The following is a 15,740-nucleotide window of genomic DNA, read 5'->3' as shown; positions in this document are numbered from 1 at the left end:
GCTGTTTATGCTCACATGTTAAAAGTGGCTTAATTGAGAACCAGGACTCGGTGAGTCGTGTCTCATTGTGTGCCATTTTATGGATGAGAAAACTGAGGTCCAGGGCAGGGAAGAAATTCACCTGAATACAGAACCAACAGGGCTAGAAATCCCATCCACAAGCCTCTTGGCCCCTAAAAAGCAGAGGCATCGCTACAGAGAGTTTCCCAAACTATCCAAATCCGTTGGATACAGAATGACCTAATTTCTTCTTTAATCGTGGCCACCTAGGCACAGGCTTCCGCTGCCGCCTGGAGAGAACCCCCAGCTGGAGAGTGAAATTAGTGAGGGAACTAGCAACTTGTTCCAGCCACCCCTCGCCCCTCCTCCTTCAAGCTCCCCCAGCTCAACAGAGGCTCCCCCCCAACTCTCTCGGGCACCTTAGGGTACTTGGGTCAGCCTTGACTCCCCCTTCTCATGCCCTTACATCCAATCCGTCAGCGAAGCCTGACCACTCTATTAAAATATAAACCAAGTTCATGTGTCGCCCCTCCCCCACCCTCCCCCCTGAACTGTTGCAGTCACCTCCTCCCTCATCTCCCCATTTCCACCCTCACACTCCATGGTCCATCCACTCCCGCCCCCCTCTGCCACAGCAGTCTATTGAAAAGTGAAATCCACTTGAATGCCTTCTCCAGATGTCCCCAGCCTGTCCTGCCACTCCCACTCTCCCCACTTCTCCCCACGCCTGCTGACATCTCCTCTACCCCTTAAGCAGCTCCTGCTGTGGAGTTCTCGAGTGTGCCGTGCCCTCTCCCTGGAAACTCTCCCCCCAAGCTCTTCACCTGCTGCTTCCTTTAATCCCTTCACGTGTCCGCTCAGTCAGCAGCCCCTGCAACAGGCCCATCAAAAAGATCATTGCCGTCCCCACGCCTGTGTCCTTCTCCACCCCATCTCCTTGCCACCTTTTCTCCAGCGACACCTGTTACCAGCTCATGTCACATCAGATATTATCTCTCCAGGGAATCGCATCCTGCTAGATCAGGGGCAAGCAAACCACAGCCTGAGGGCCAAAGCTGGCCCACAGATTGTGTGTATAAATAAAGTTTTAATGGAACATATCCACTCCTATTTGTTTAGACATGGGCACAGCTGGCTTCTGCACTCTAATAGCAGAGTTGGTGGTTGTGCACAGGTGATCCTTAGCCTTCTCAGTGCCCTCTCTGGGCTAACCTGGAGTAAGTGCTGCCTAGTTTAGCTGAGCTGATCTCACGGGATTCAGATGGTGCCCTACCCCAGGTGAGAGCCCAGAAGTGGATTTGCACAGCTCTTAGGGTAAAGGTAACCTTAACTAGACCAGACCCGAGCCTCACCTCTCTAGCTGCACCTCTTTTGACCCTCTCCTCACTCTCTGGACTCCAGCCAAACTGGTGGTCTTTCTCTTCTCAGAAAGCACCAAACTCATTTCTGCCTCAGGACCTTTGCACTTGCTGTTCCCTCTGCTCTCAGTAGCTCCTCCCCCACACTCTTCTCTAAGTAACTAAAGCTGCTCCTTCACCGGAGTTTGCCTAAAGTGTCATGTCCTCCCAGATGTCTTTCTTGACAGATCAAACCCCACTCACACTTCCCTACTCTGCTCCACCACAATTATGTAATTCTGACGTGATTTGTCCATTGTCGGCCTCTCCTGCAACCTCCTGCCCCACCCACACCAATCAGTCAATTCCTTGAGGACGCTCACCTCTATTGTATTCCCAACACCTGGACAAGACCTGCTATGAGGCAGACCCTCCAAGAATATTTATTTGGTGGTCTGCTGCATAAATGAATAACGTATGAAATATTTAAACTACTACTCAAAGATGCTAACATCTGAACCAAAAGGTAAAAAGCTATAACCTCAACAGAGGGTGATTTGGCACTATCAAAATCCCAAACGCGTGCATCTTTGGAACCAAGCAATGTTGCTTTTAGATATTTATCCTGCAGATACACTCTCATGGGTGCAAAATGAGGTGTGCGTAAATTTGGTTAGTCCAGCCCTGTTCATAATCCCCAAAGACTGGGAGCAACCTACTGCCCATCAGCCGGGGGCAGGTTAAATTCTGTCATTCACACAGTGAGATGCAATACAGCTATGAAAAAGGTTGAAGAAGTTCCTTTTGCATTGATAGAGAATGAGCACAAGGTAGTGTTAAAGAGGCATAGAGTATGTATGGTATACAAACAGAGGACAAGCAAGGATACACACACACACACACACAAAATGCTGATGGATGCATAGGCTTGCTCTGGAAGTTACAGGTAACAGTGACCTCCTCCAGCAACGAGAGCAGGAGCAGCAAGGAGACCCTGATTTCTGTGTAACTTGGATTTCCAAAAGACACACTGTTATTTTACTTTAAGGTGGGGGGTGACATACATGATATACAGTAATGACACCCTGGTTTAGGAAGCAGGAAATGCAGTTCTGGTCCTCCTCTGCCACTCACTAGTTGTGTGACCTTGGAAAAGTCCCCCACCCACTCTAGGTCTCAACTTTCTCATTTATAAACCAGATCGGTCTCCTTGGCTGCTTCTGGCTTTGAAATCCTATCGTTTTTCTAGCTAGAGTCTGTGTGGTCCGGGCTGCTCGTGAAGCTGAAGTTCAACGTAACTTTGTATTGGTGCTTGCAAACACACACACACACACACCGCTTCCTAGCAGGTAACAGAACATAGATTTTTTAATCTAGGAGGAGATCAATGTCAAATCCATGTCCAACCACATTGTGATGATCCATCGACCTGTGAACCAGCAAAACAAAACACAGAACGCCTCTGAGTGAAAATTCCACCCTTATCAGAAAAACTGCATTACGTCTTATCAGAAACACCCCCTCGGGGGCTGATATGAACATGCACAGAAACTCGCCATCCAAACACACATGGCTCAGACGGCCAGGCAGCACTGAAAAGCAGCAAGGCCCACTTGCTGAGCAAAAGCATTTAAAGTATTTACATTGGTTTTAATGAGTCCAAGCAGCAGAGGTTCTTTTTCTTCTCTTTTCTCTGAGATTTTGAAAGTTCAACCACAAGCTGGGAATGTGGAGGTAATTTATTATTGTTTAATTCTCAGTCCCCTGGGCACTTGACAGTAAATCTCACAGACAAAAGGCTCATCGTTAAAATGTCTGTAAGTAGCTAGGATTCTTCGCTATTTCTCCGTAGAAAAGTGCCACCCTTGCAGACAGCTCCCTTATGGCCCTGGCAGTGCCCACACAGCACTGGGCCAAGTTGCCTTCATCTCAGAAGCACCAGCTTCTCTCCGAAGGGCTTCCACAAAGCTTGCTTTTCTCACCACTTGTTTGATCTTCGCTATATTCATGTACCAGCAGTAAAGATTATTCACTTAATATTTCTATCTAAATTCATTCACCTATTTAATTTTTTTTTTAAGGAAACGACACCGCTGCCACAAATGGAAAATTGGTGTCACCTCCATAAATAGAAGGTAGGGTGAAAATACAATAAAAATAAAAGTTACCAAGTTCAAGCGAGACAGGGTTGCTGGCCAAAGGCTCTGAGGCTGAGCCCCACTTTTTTCTTCCTCGGTCCTTTTTTTCTTAAGGTATCATTTTCACATACAGACGTTGAGGGCAGAGTTCAAAGAATTGCGCCAAATGTTATACACCCTGGTAACCATCACCTTCATCTTAGGATGTAGGATATTTCCACAACCCCAGAAAGCCTAGCTTTTCTAAAGCTAGAGGTGGCAAGAGGAAATGACGTCAAAAAAGAAAGGCGTTAAAGACACCGCAGCGCCGGACCGAGGCGCCACGCCTTCTGATTCAGGAGGAGGCGCTCTGCCAGGGGAATGGCGCTCACGCACAATGATCTCATCTGTGGGTCCTGCAACCCACCCCACTTGCCACGGGAGGTACCCGTGGCCTCGGTATTCCAGAAGAGGCAGAAGGTGGAAGCAGGTGCAGCTCCAGAGGTGGCTGCCATAGGTCCTCTGGGCCTCCATGCCTTTGCACATGCCATTCCTCTTACGCAGAACTCCCTTCCATGCCTCCGTGCTCACGTCGCCTGGTAAGTCACTATTTGTCCATCAAGATTTCACTTGGGCCACCTCCTCCTGAAAGCCCTCCCTGATTCCGTGGGCTGGACCAGACGCTACAGGCAATATAGTGTTGCCAGAACCTACAGAGTCATGCAGTGAAGTCTGTTAAGTATAGATTCACTCGACGGTCCCTACTAGACTGTGAGCCTTTTGAAGCAGATCAAGGTCAATAACAAGCAGCAGCAACATTTATTGAGAATTTACATGGCAGGCTCGGCTGTAAGCACATTACACGTAGTAAATTATTTATTCTCACAACCTATGAGATGGGTGCTGTTTATTCCCCTCTTATAGATGTGTTAACTGAGGCACAGAGAGGTGAATTAACGTGCCCACGGTCTCACAGCTTGAACCCAACAGACCTGAGACCAGGGCTTCTCAACCTCAGAACTATTGACATTTGGGGAGAGAAAATTCTTTGTTATGCGGGCTGATGGGTGTTTGGCAGAATCCCTGGCCTCTACCCACTAGACGCCAGTAGCATCCTCACTCCCTTCTCAGTTCTAACAACCAGAAACGTCTCCAAGCACAGCCAGATTTTTCCTGCAAGGCAGACTCGCTCCCAGCTGAGAACCACTGCTCTAGGCCCTACAACCCCGGGCCACACCCGGGGCCTGAGCACCAGCATAGGTGCCAAAGACAGCTGGGAGCATCGATCCAACAGCAATGAGACACCTGCTCCCCATCAGCCAGGCAGGTCAAGCATTTCTGCAGCAGACGCCTGAAAGTTCCAGGACCATCGCCCTTCCTCTCCTCAAGCTCCCAGGCACTCACCCCAACACCTGGGCCCCACGAATATTTGTGGAGATCCCTGGCCACTTTCAGAAATGGCACACAAGACTGGAGGCCCCTCCAGCCCCGCCTCAGCAAGGCATCTGCACTAGATCCCGGTCTCGGTCAAGGCACAGTGTTAGGGGCCCCCAGCTCTACAAGCCCCCTGCCCCCCACCCCCCAGCTGTGGGGGCTGGGGACCTCTGAGTCTTCATGCACAACACGGCGCAGAGGTTGGTGACAACACCCACCTCTTCGTTCACATAATCCACGTGAAGCCCCAAACCCACAAAATAAACAATAAATGAGGCCTACCAGTATATCATTATTATTATTATGGGAAGAATGATCTTTTAAGTGGGAATTCTACACTCTGTTTTCATTGCTTCATTTTACAACTTGAACATGTGACACCCACTAGCCCCCCAATGCCTTTAAAAAGCATTTTTTAAAAGAAAAAGGGAAGAAATGTTTATACAAACAAAATGGATTGGTCAGCAGTTTGGGAATTCTCTTTTTCTGCCAGCCTTCAGAAAAAACATGGAGTAGGTAAAACATGCCTTCTGTTCCATGCTTTGTACCCTTTCTTCTGGGCTATACCTGGCGCTGATCAACTAAATCTTACTAAAGTGTTAGTGGTACAGTGAGCTAGTTGCAATAACAAAAATGATTCTTGCTAACACGTCTCTACCAGTTACTTTATATCAAGATCCACTATGTATGCATTTAACATCTGCTAATGTTTGTCTTACAAGAACCCTACCAAGCAGGTGAGTCTTACAATAACCCTACCAAGCAGGTGATAGAGTTTCCTCATTTTATAAATGGAAAAAGTGAGGTTCAGAGAGGGTGAGTTATCTGCCCAAAGTCACACAGCTTCTAAGGGGCAAAGCTGGATTCAGTCTCAGGCAGCTTGGCTCCTCCACCCCCACAGCCATCACTCTGCCCCGCTTCTCCTGAAAGGGGATATTTCCTGGATAGTGTCACCTTACACCCACCCCATGGAAAGGAGGTACCCCCAGAATAGGAACTGCTCCGGAGCCCCATCAGGAGGCAGGCTGCCCTTGACAACTAAAGACATGGGTTCCTTTCTCCTGGAATACTCATTTGCCCCAGGAAATCCCTCCTCTGCCCCAGGAGTGAGTCAAGGATTACTTTAAAGATCCCACTCAGGCCACACGGAGCTCTCTGCCAGAGCCTGCTCTCCTGGAGCCTCTCTCAGGCCTGTTGCTCACCCTCAGGACACACGGCCAAGCCTGAGGCAGCTGTCGGTGCCAACCCGCCCGCCAAGAGATGGCTTTTGAAAAAAAAAAAAAAAAAGGAACAGCAAGAGAACGTCCTCTCCGCCTAGAACTACAGGCGGGTGGAATTTTCAGGAAGCAGAACAGAATGACCAAAATAGAAACCCAGCTAAGGAACCTCCACAAGGCGTCTGTCCTTTGGGGGAGGGGGAGGGGGAGGGACAGCATGAACCAGTGCTTTCAGGCTTGAAGGACTTGGAGGAGAGAAGGCAGGGCCTGGCCCTGAGGCCAGATGCCCTTCGGGAGGGCAGCGGGGGCCCCAAAGCTGTGTCTGTCCCTGAGGGGACAGACCCACTGCTGGAGGAGCTCACGGCCCGAGATGCTGTGAGGCTCCGGCCCTGGGTTTGAGACATCACAGTCTGTTGCCATGGCAGCGTTCGGATGCCACAACCTGGCACAGCACATGTGCCGAGGGAGGACGGGGGATGAGATGGAGAGTAAGAATCCTGCCTGCCTCTGCGCCGCCCTCCCCTCCCTCCCGTGTGCCGGGGGCTGCACGGACACGCCAGGAGAGGCAGAGGGTGGATGCATTTCTCATCTGGCGGCTTGCATCACCTATAGGAAAGGCCTTCATTGAAAAGTTACAGATCGCCCTCGAGGACTAAAGTCGGTGCTTGGCACACTTTCCGCAGGGCTCCCCCTTGCCCCTGCTGCCGCCACCAAGCACACATGCCAAACAGTAACTGGATTCCCCATCCATGAAGCGTGTGTACTAATAATGACGGAGAATCAGGTGGTCACGCCCGTCAGTCAGAGATGACACACACAGACGCAGGGCGTGAGAGGTGAGAAATTCCATCCAGATAAGTCAGATCCAGAAATGCCAGAAAGGGAAGGAAGGCAGTTTACCATCCGTCTCGTCAACGTGGAACCACTGGAAAAAGTCACCTTGAACACTAAGCTCTCCGCTGACCTTGCCCCCGGCTAAGGCAGCTGTCTGCCTCCACCAGACAGGGCAGAAAGGAAGGCTCAGTCCTGCCTCTCGGGCAGCTGGCCATGAGGCCAGGCGCCAGCGACACAGGGCCCAGGACAATTTGCAAGCGACAAGCCTTCCAGACTGGCTACTGGCGTGGCTGTTTGCAAAAACACACGCACCCACAGGCTGACACGTGTTCCTTTCGAAGAGAAGCGAAGAAATGTAGGGACTCGGCAAACCGTGCACCTCGAGGTCAGCTCAGCTTCTGGACGGGGCAGTGGGGCCCGGGCATCTGGCAGACAGGAAACCTCACCTCCAACCTCAACATAGGATGGAAAGAACCAATTTAAAGTCACTCCAGGGGGGCCTCCTGCTTTCAAGAGGTTCAAAGACCTTCCTCTTTTGATTCATTCAAACAGGCGCTGTTCCCCGTGCCTCTCCCGTGTCTTCTGTCTCTGCAACTTACCGGCACTCTCCAGTCCCCTGTGTTACGGGCGGGACTCTGAGGTCAGGGGTGCAGGGATTCACCCAGCATCACAAAAAAAGTCAGGGGCAGAGCGGGGGTTCAAATCGAGACATCCTTCAAATGCAGTCCAGTGCCTTTGGTATGCACTGTATGCAGCCATCATTCAAGAGAGAAAATATCTCCATCCCGCCAGAGGGCTCCCTGGCGGCCCCACCCGGCCAATAACCCAAGTTCAGGGGACCCGCTAGCCTGTCTTCGTGGCCTGCTCTTGCCCATCTCCTAAAGAAAATCACACGGGACATACACGTCCCTTCATTCGTCCACCTCATGCCTGAGATTGAACCACACTGTATGCAGCTTCGGTTCCTTTTTTTAATTGCTGCGCAATAGACCCTCAAAGGACTCCATCGAATGCTACTTATCTGGTCCCCTTGCTATCCTGCCCCGTGTTTTTCTTTCAAGAAGAAAGCCGTTGGAGATGGCACTTGGGATTCAGGGAAGCCCAACTCTAACGGGAGAGACTGCCTTCCACATTTGCCAGGCAACACGCGACAGACAGCAGGGCTCTGCGGGGCTCGGCGGGGCTCCGCTTCCTCGCCAAAAGGAGAAGGAAGGAATCTGGTCAGAAGAATTAACCAGAAATAGACCTCAGATAATCCTCCCTCAGAGACAGGGCTCGCCAAGGCTAACCCATCCCTCGGGCAAAGGCCTGCACAGAGACACGTCAGCAAGGTCCCCCCACCTTTATGCCAGCACCTCCAAGAGCAGTCCCCATACTGAGTCGCCCAACCCCTGGCACAGCCTGCAAAGCTGATTTCCACCTTTTTCTCAGCCAACTTGAAATCCAAGTGGAAACTTCCCCTTGAAGACAGCCGGGCTCCTGGAACCCTCGGCCAGGGGCAGAGACTTAAAATTAACACCCGATGGACGGGTGGGCTCTTTATTTACACTTGTCCCCAGGAGCTTTCACGTCGGTGCCATGTTCCCAGGGGTGGGCACACTTCATCAGTGGCCCCTGCCAACCCCAGTCATTAGTGACATTCCTTTCTCCATGGCAACGGAGGTGATGTCACCCGTCGCGGATTTCAGACCTGCAGCCCACCTTCTCCAGATCACGCAGGTAAACAGCCCCTCTCTGTCTGTACAATGACTTTCGCAGGCACTGCAGATTTCAAGGCTTCCGCCCCCTCGTTGAACAGCCCCCCTTTTTCAGGCAGGCCCAAGCAGGTTTGTTTTGATAAGGACCTTTATAAATCCTGAGCTTTGCAGGCAACTTTCTTACCTTCAGAAAGCTCACTCAGGCGTGGCCCAATTAAAATTCGCATAGAAGGACTGGCTTTTAGAAACACATCTTACTAACACACACAGGCCCAGCTGAGAAAATGCTTTTTTTCCAAAACCTCAGGCTGGGATGCAGGGAGGGTCCCCAGTGCCAACTCAGGAAACACACTCTCGCTGCTTTTCCTATAGCTTCCAATCTACCTTCAACATGTTTCTCTTGCAGGGGGGAAAAAAAAGGCATTAAAATTAGATCTAAAGCAAGACTTTAGAGCTAAATGTCAGTCTGTAGGAAAGGCAGGGGACAGAGGAACAGGTTAAAAAAACACCAGAGGGATGCCACTGGCAAAATTCACCGTGTAGACAACAAACAGCACAGGAAAAATGACCCTGTTTCTTCAACCAATAAATGGCAAGAAAACAGACCGATGGGGATTTTTATAAAATAAAAGACATAATAACGGCCATGTCAACCAACTACAACGTGAAGCTCTTGTTTGGATTTTGGTTCAAACAAATTAACCACAAAGAGGTACTTGTGAGACAAGCAGGAAATTTAAACACTAGATATTTGAAATTAAGTATTGGGGTTTTAAGGTTTGATGATGGGACGCTCAACAGTCTGTTCAGGCTAGGGGTTGAATCGGAGCTGCAGCTGCCGGCCTACACCACAGCCACAGCAATGCAGGATGCAAGCCGCGTCTGCAACCTACACCACAGCTCACGGCAATGCCAGATCCTGAACCCACTGAGCGAGGCCAGGGATTGAACCTGCAACCTCGTGATTCCTAGTCAAGTTCGTTAACCACAGAACCACAACAGGAACTCCAAGAGTCCTTATTTTTGAGAGCTACATACTAATCTATTTATTAATCAAACATTAACCATCTGGTATGTGATTTAAAATCAGCAAGGGTGGGGATGCAGAGAATATGCTGAGGTTGGGTTGAAATAAGACCGGCCGTGCGCTGATGACTGCTGAAGCTGGGTGATGAGAACATGGGAAGTAATTATACCATCGTCTCTACTTTTCCTTATTTTGGAAAAAGTTCATAATAAAAGTTCGGGAAAAAGTCAAAGGCAGTTCCCTTTGCTCTGGGGGAACCCGTGTCGGGCTCTGCCCCCAGTCCATCCCAGGAAGAGTTGAGCCTTCTTCCCTGAGCTCAGCTTGGGAACAATCAGCAAAAAACCTCACACCGGCCCCAGGGAAGCCGAGTTTGGTCAGAACTCTTCGGAGCCAGGGGCGATTTCCTGTGCTGGGGACCGAGGAAAGCGGAAGTCCCTCCGTGGGGGAAACCACAAGACATCCACCACGCGGCACTTCCCAAGGCTGCCCCTTCCTGGCCCTGGCTCAGGGGGTTCCGGGGGCCAGAGCAGCACCACGGGGGAGGGCCTGTGAGAGAGGCAGCCCAGGGAACCCTGCAGCCGAGGCAGCTGAGAAGGTTTCTGCAGCCAGCCGAGTTCCAGGGTGCAGGCAGGGGCCCGATGAAAGTTTTTAAAGTCAGAACTGATTGCATGTCTGTTAGGTAACTTGCTACAATGCCAACGTAAGCCTGGCAGCCAGTGGCTCCTCTCCAAAGACCATCTTCCCTTAAGGCTCAGGATTCATCAAAGGCCAAGGCAAAGACTCCTCCGAGGAGCCAATGCTCTCCCGAAGTCAGGTGAGCCAGATTTCTCAGAGCCCATCACTGCTGGCCCCAGCACTGCCGCTGGATGGATGGTCACACAGTCCACGCTTCGTCGCGCCACTCCAAGAAAACCTGCCGTCAGCCCTCGCAAGAGCACTAGCCTCGTTTCATTCACAGGTGAGAAACAAGTACAGGGAACCAAAACCACCGCCCTGAGGCACGCGGCTAATAAGGAATTATGCAACTTTTCATCCATTTATCTGGCAATGATTTATTGCATGCTTGCTAAATCCAGGCACTTTTGCTTGGCCAAGGTCATGCAGGTAGAAGACAACTAAGTCAGAATTTCAAGCCAGGATTGGTGCTCTAACTCGCCTGGCCAATGGCCTCTGGAGGTGGGGGGCCGTGTACCCCAGAAGGCATGCCCAACAATCCAGTGGGGCGTAGAAGGAAATATTTTTAAAAAATAGCAGAATACCCGTTTATATTCTGTCCTTTCCACTTTGATTTTTATTGCATGTTTTATAATGAATATAATCCCTCAGGACAGGCGTGAACACACCATTGATAATAAGTATCAAACCTCCAGGGTCAAAGCACCCCATGCTAGCGTAGGCAGGACCCTCAAAAGCTGGAGTCAGTGACATTCTGGCTGAACTGTAGGGGTGAGGACAGAGACTTGGGAGCCCAACAGCCTGGGTTCAAGCCCTGCTCTGCCACGTGCCCCTGAATGACTCCAAGCAAAAGGCAGCTGACCCCTCAAAGAATATGACTTCATGGGGCCTTCGTATGACTGGAAGATTCTAGTGCACAGCCAGGATTGAGAACCACTGGCCACAGATGCTGCATTTTTCCAGTTTATTCAACCCCATCACCTACAGGACTAAAAAGCCTTGGGAACCAACCCAAATAATACAGCTCTGAGATCTGAAGCGCCTCCACCCCCCAATCAAAATCTGAGGCCACCTCGAGAACAGAAGGCCTTTAATTTGGAAGCAGGGATGACATGTGTTTACTGGTAAAGAAGGATTGAGGCAACTTTCTTCCTAGTTCTTTGGCCCCTTTGAGAGGGTCAGGGCTCAGGTCAGCCCTCAGTTCACCTCTCCAGCTGCACCTGGAGACACTATTTGTACAAAGCAGGCTTATTAAGGCCTGTCCTTAACTCGATACAGACGGCAACGTCTCTGAATGTCACATGTGTTTAGCAAACCTGCTTGCTTAGGGTAGAGCTCTATTTTTAGCAAGCACCAAAAAAAGCTGCCTGAGACTACATCCCAGCACCTCGTTTGTCCCCATTTGTTTACCAGGCTGTGCCCCACACTGGCCTGGGGGCCAGATGAGGGCAGGAGCACATCTCATTCGTCTCTCTACCCCCACAGGGCCTGGCACAGAACCAGCACTCCGTGAATGGTTGCTGAGAGAAGGAGGTTTTGATTGTCCCCTGCGAATGGGTGGAGGCCAGGTGGCCCTGAGTTGAAGTGCTGGTGACATTAGGAAATGGGCCACAGCGGGGTCTGTGACTCTACTTGAAAATGGTATAAGAGGTGGGCTGGGGGCAGAGGGGGAGGCCTGTGGGCCATGGGGGTGGGGAGTGCAAGGGGGTCTGCACATGAGCGGTGCGCTCCTACGGTGTATGGGACCTGTGGCTTTATCAGCCTTTCAAAGCGCTGTGACCCAACACGTTGAAACTCTACAAGCAATGGCCAGGAGTCCCTTTTCCTGTCTGAAAGGTCACAGTTGATGCCGCAGGCATCAGCTTACCAGGAATCGGCAGAGGGACACGCCAGACCCACTGAGCCAGGTGAGAAATGAGCACTTCAGAAAGGTCGGTCCCCAGCACGGCCCAGAGGAGATCTGGCGCCTCTGCAGGTGACCTGGGATTGCCAGTACCCGCCCGTCTCTCAAGTAAAAACGGACTGGCTGAATCACAAGCACACAGGAAGCAATGAGAGCCAGCACACCCCTCTGCTCCAAGGTGGCGGCAGCAGCCCTGGGCACGGCTCCCTTAGCCCTGTGCCCATCCTTCCTACTGCCATGTACTTAGCCGTCTCCCTCAGTAGAAAAAAGCGACAGTCTACTTTGCATATCTCTAGGCAAATAAATCTGAAAACCTAGATAGGCAAAATGGATACTTTCTTAGAAAGATAAAGTTTACCAAAATTGACTCCAGTAGAAGTAGAAAATGTAAACGGACCGACTCCCATCGAGACCATCGAGAAAGCCGTCGTAGCCCAGGCCCGTAAAAAGGCACCAGGTCCTGGAGCTCCCGTCGTGGCGCAGTGGTTAACGAATCCGACTAGGAACCATGAGGTTGCGGGTTCGGTCCCTGCCCTTGCTCAGTGGGTTAAGGATCTGGTGTTGCCATGAGCTGTGGTGTAGGTTGCAGACACGGCTCAGATCCCACATTGCTGTGGCTCTGGCGAAGGCCGGTGGCTCCAGCTCTGATTGGACCCCTGGCCAGGGAACCTCCATGTGCCACCAGAGCAGCTCAAGAAAATGCAAAAAGACAAAAAAAAAAAAAGGCACCAGGTCCAGATGGCTTCACAGGGGACTTTTATCACAACTTTAGAAACTGGACACCCCCAACAATCCACACATTGTCCCTGAACATAGAGAAGGAAAGACACTTAAGCCTAACAGCATACCGAAAAGTGAAAAGCACACTGTAGACATATCTCACTCGCAAACACTGCTGAAAGAAATCTTTAATAAAACACATCGAGTAGATGCCAGCCCCACCACCATAAGAAAATGTGCAGTGACAAGGGGGGTTAATGACAGGAATGTTTCAATATTAGGAAATTTATTACTATAAGTGAACATATTAATAAATTTTAGAAGAATAAAACCCTATTTTTCTGTAGGCACTTGTCATTATCTCTGACATAACATGACTATCTATGAGTATGACTCTCATTCCTAATCAAAACTCTCCACAAAACAGAAACAGAGGAATACGTCCGCCACAAAATTAAATCCATGTGCCCTCATCCTAAAGCCAACGCTGGAAGGTACTCCTGCTGGGGTCAGGAACAAAGCAAGGATGCCTACTTTCCACTAGGAGGTGGATGCTACTGGAGGTACTGGTCAATGCAATTAAACAGGAGAAAACCATTAGAGGCTCAATTAGAGGCTCTAACTCCATGCCGGCAGGGACTAGGTCTTACTTCCTATTATATCCCTAGGATCCAGCACTGTAGGTGCTCTATAATCGGTTGGATGAGAACATGAATAATGACTCACATTAACTGACGCCTCTATTAACAAAATCGAGGATTTAATAAATGCTAGTAACAAATCACGCTATGTTAATAGATCTAAATGTGCTAACCCATTCGAGGCAAAGACCCCTACCGAGGTGAGTAGTCTCTTTTCAGCCATGTGACAGCTCTACTGAGATCCAGAGAGGTTAAGTGACGGGCCCAAGACCGTAAATGCTTTAAATTCCAGCCTTGCATGGTTCCCTTACCACCTGCTTTACATATGTTCCTCATCAAATGAGGGAATGAGGAACCCTCACCCAGTAGATCGGAAAGCAGCCTCCGGAGCAGGGCTGCCAGGTTCCTATTTCGGCTCTGCCATTTACCAGCTCCGCTTCCTTAGGAAAATTCCTTTCCCTCTCTGGGCCTTAGCATCCTCCTCTGTAAAACGGGAGTAACAACAGTGCCTACCTGCTAAGGCTGGAGGGTAACGCAGGAGCTAATAAACGTCTGCCGCATGTTCAAGTTCCACAAAACGAGCATCTGACCTCCCCAAAACACCGAAGAGCCATCACCAATTTCGGACAAGGTCTGGCCCATGAGCAGTCCTCTTCCCATCTTGGTTTTTTGCCAAGTCCATGCCTGGAGTGAAGGATAACACCTCGCGTGCATCACCCACGTCCCATCACCTGGGACAAGGCCCGAGAGCACGAGAGAAGCTAGCAGTGGCCCTTAGGGAGTTCCCTCCTGCGGAAGCAGAGAGAGAGGTGACTGCTATTAACATCTGGGTGAGCCAGAATCCGACCCTGGACATCTGGAAGAGCTCGCTGTAGCCTCTCAAGGCTCATGACATCCTCTCTCCCTGAGCCGTGATGTTTCTGGGCTGCTGACTTCCCAGCAAGGAGTCGTTATTTTATAGATTCCAAAGCATAACTCCTCACTCCCAAAGCAGGGCTGCACATAATGACTTCTTTCCAGAGAACACAGTTTGCAAAGGAGAAACTTGACGGTGGAGGAACCTGTCAAACGCTACCTCGGCCACTTGATCAAGACCAACCTCCACAGTGCTAACGACCCTTGACGGTAGCGACCCTTGATGTGACATGATGGAAATGGTCGCTGTACCTCTGCAGCCTCCCTCCTCCAAACCCACAGCCCTGTCTACCCATGAGAAAAACGTTAAGATCCTACTGGAGGGATAGGCTACAATGTCCCGAATCAGTGCTCCTCAAAACTTCAAGCTCATAAAAAAAACAAGGACAGTCTGAATCCAAATAAATTATGGACTTGGGTTCATCACACTGCATGATACTGGCTCATAAATTATAACAAGTACATCCCATCTACCAATGTAAGATGTTAATCCTAAGACACCTCTTGTACTATCTTTACAACTCTTTTGTAAATCGAAAGCTGTTCCAAAAAATAAAGTTTATCAATAAGAAATAGACTCAGGGGCCTTCCCTGTGGTCACTTAGAGACCCATCTGGCAGCCACCGAGCACCACTTGCCAAGAAAAACTATAAAAAGCACCTCCCATCAGATTTGGCTTGGAAACTATTTCCCCGGAAATCTCCCCTGCTGCAGGGAAAGAAAAAAAAAAAAAAAAGTGCGTTGATTGTGAATCTGGGAGGGGTGTAAGTATTAGTTCCCTGCAAAATACGGCTTTAATCTTAAGGAACAGAAAGACCACTGATGCTAAAAGGATCGTTTGCAGATTCTTAATTGTATCTTTTCAAAGGAAAGGATGGCCTCCAGATTGCAACTCGAGAAGACTGGTCTCTTTGGCTGGCTAATTAGTTCCATCTCCAGCCAAAATACAGAATAAGGACTAATTACCAGCTTCACTTGGTATCTGAGTGAAGGGCATCCTCCAAAGTCAGAGCCAACCCCTCCCTCGAAGATCGCCAGGGAAGCCGTGGTGGAAGCACAGTTAAAACTTCTCCGTCACCCGCCTAACACAGCATCTCTGGGAAACAGTAAGCCTGGGAGAATCCAGAAACGGCCGCCTACACACACCAGCCAGCACAATCCCTTCCTACTCTGTGGCCGCAGCCAAGCCCAAGTGCCTCTGGAAGGTACCAACAGGCCTGCCC

The 15,740-nt window shown here is 50.1% G+C and overlaps 1 protein-coding gene across 6 annotated transcripts in view; it reads right to left on the bottom strand.

The window, feature by feature from the left end:
- Positions 1–15,740, bottom strand: part of NFATC2 (nuclear factor of activated T cells 2) — a 164,360-nt gene that overhangs the window by 130,684 nt on the left and 17,936 nt on the right. The window lies entirely within an intron of this gene.

The sequence above is a fragment of the Phacochoerus africanus genome, chromosome 3 (assembly GCF_016906955.1).
Source record: "Phacochoerus africanus isolate WHEZ1 chromosome 3, ROS_Pafr_v1, whole genome shotgun sequence".
NCBI classification, from domain to species: domain Eukaryota; kingdom Metazoa; phylum Chordata; class Mammalia; order Artiodactyla; family Suidae; genus Phacochoerus; species Phacochoerus africanus.
The sequence above is the reverse complement of the archived record's forward strand: the minus strand, read 5'-3'. Positions and strand labels throughout refer to the sequence as shown.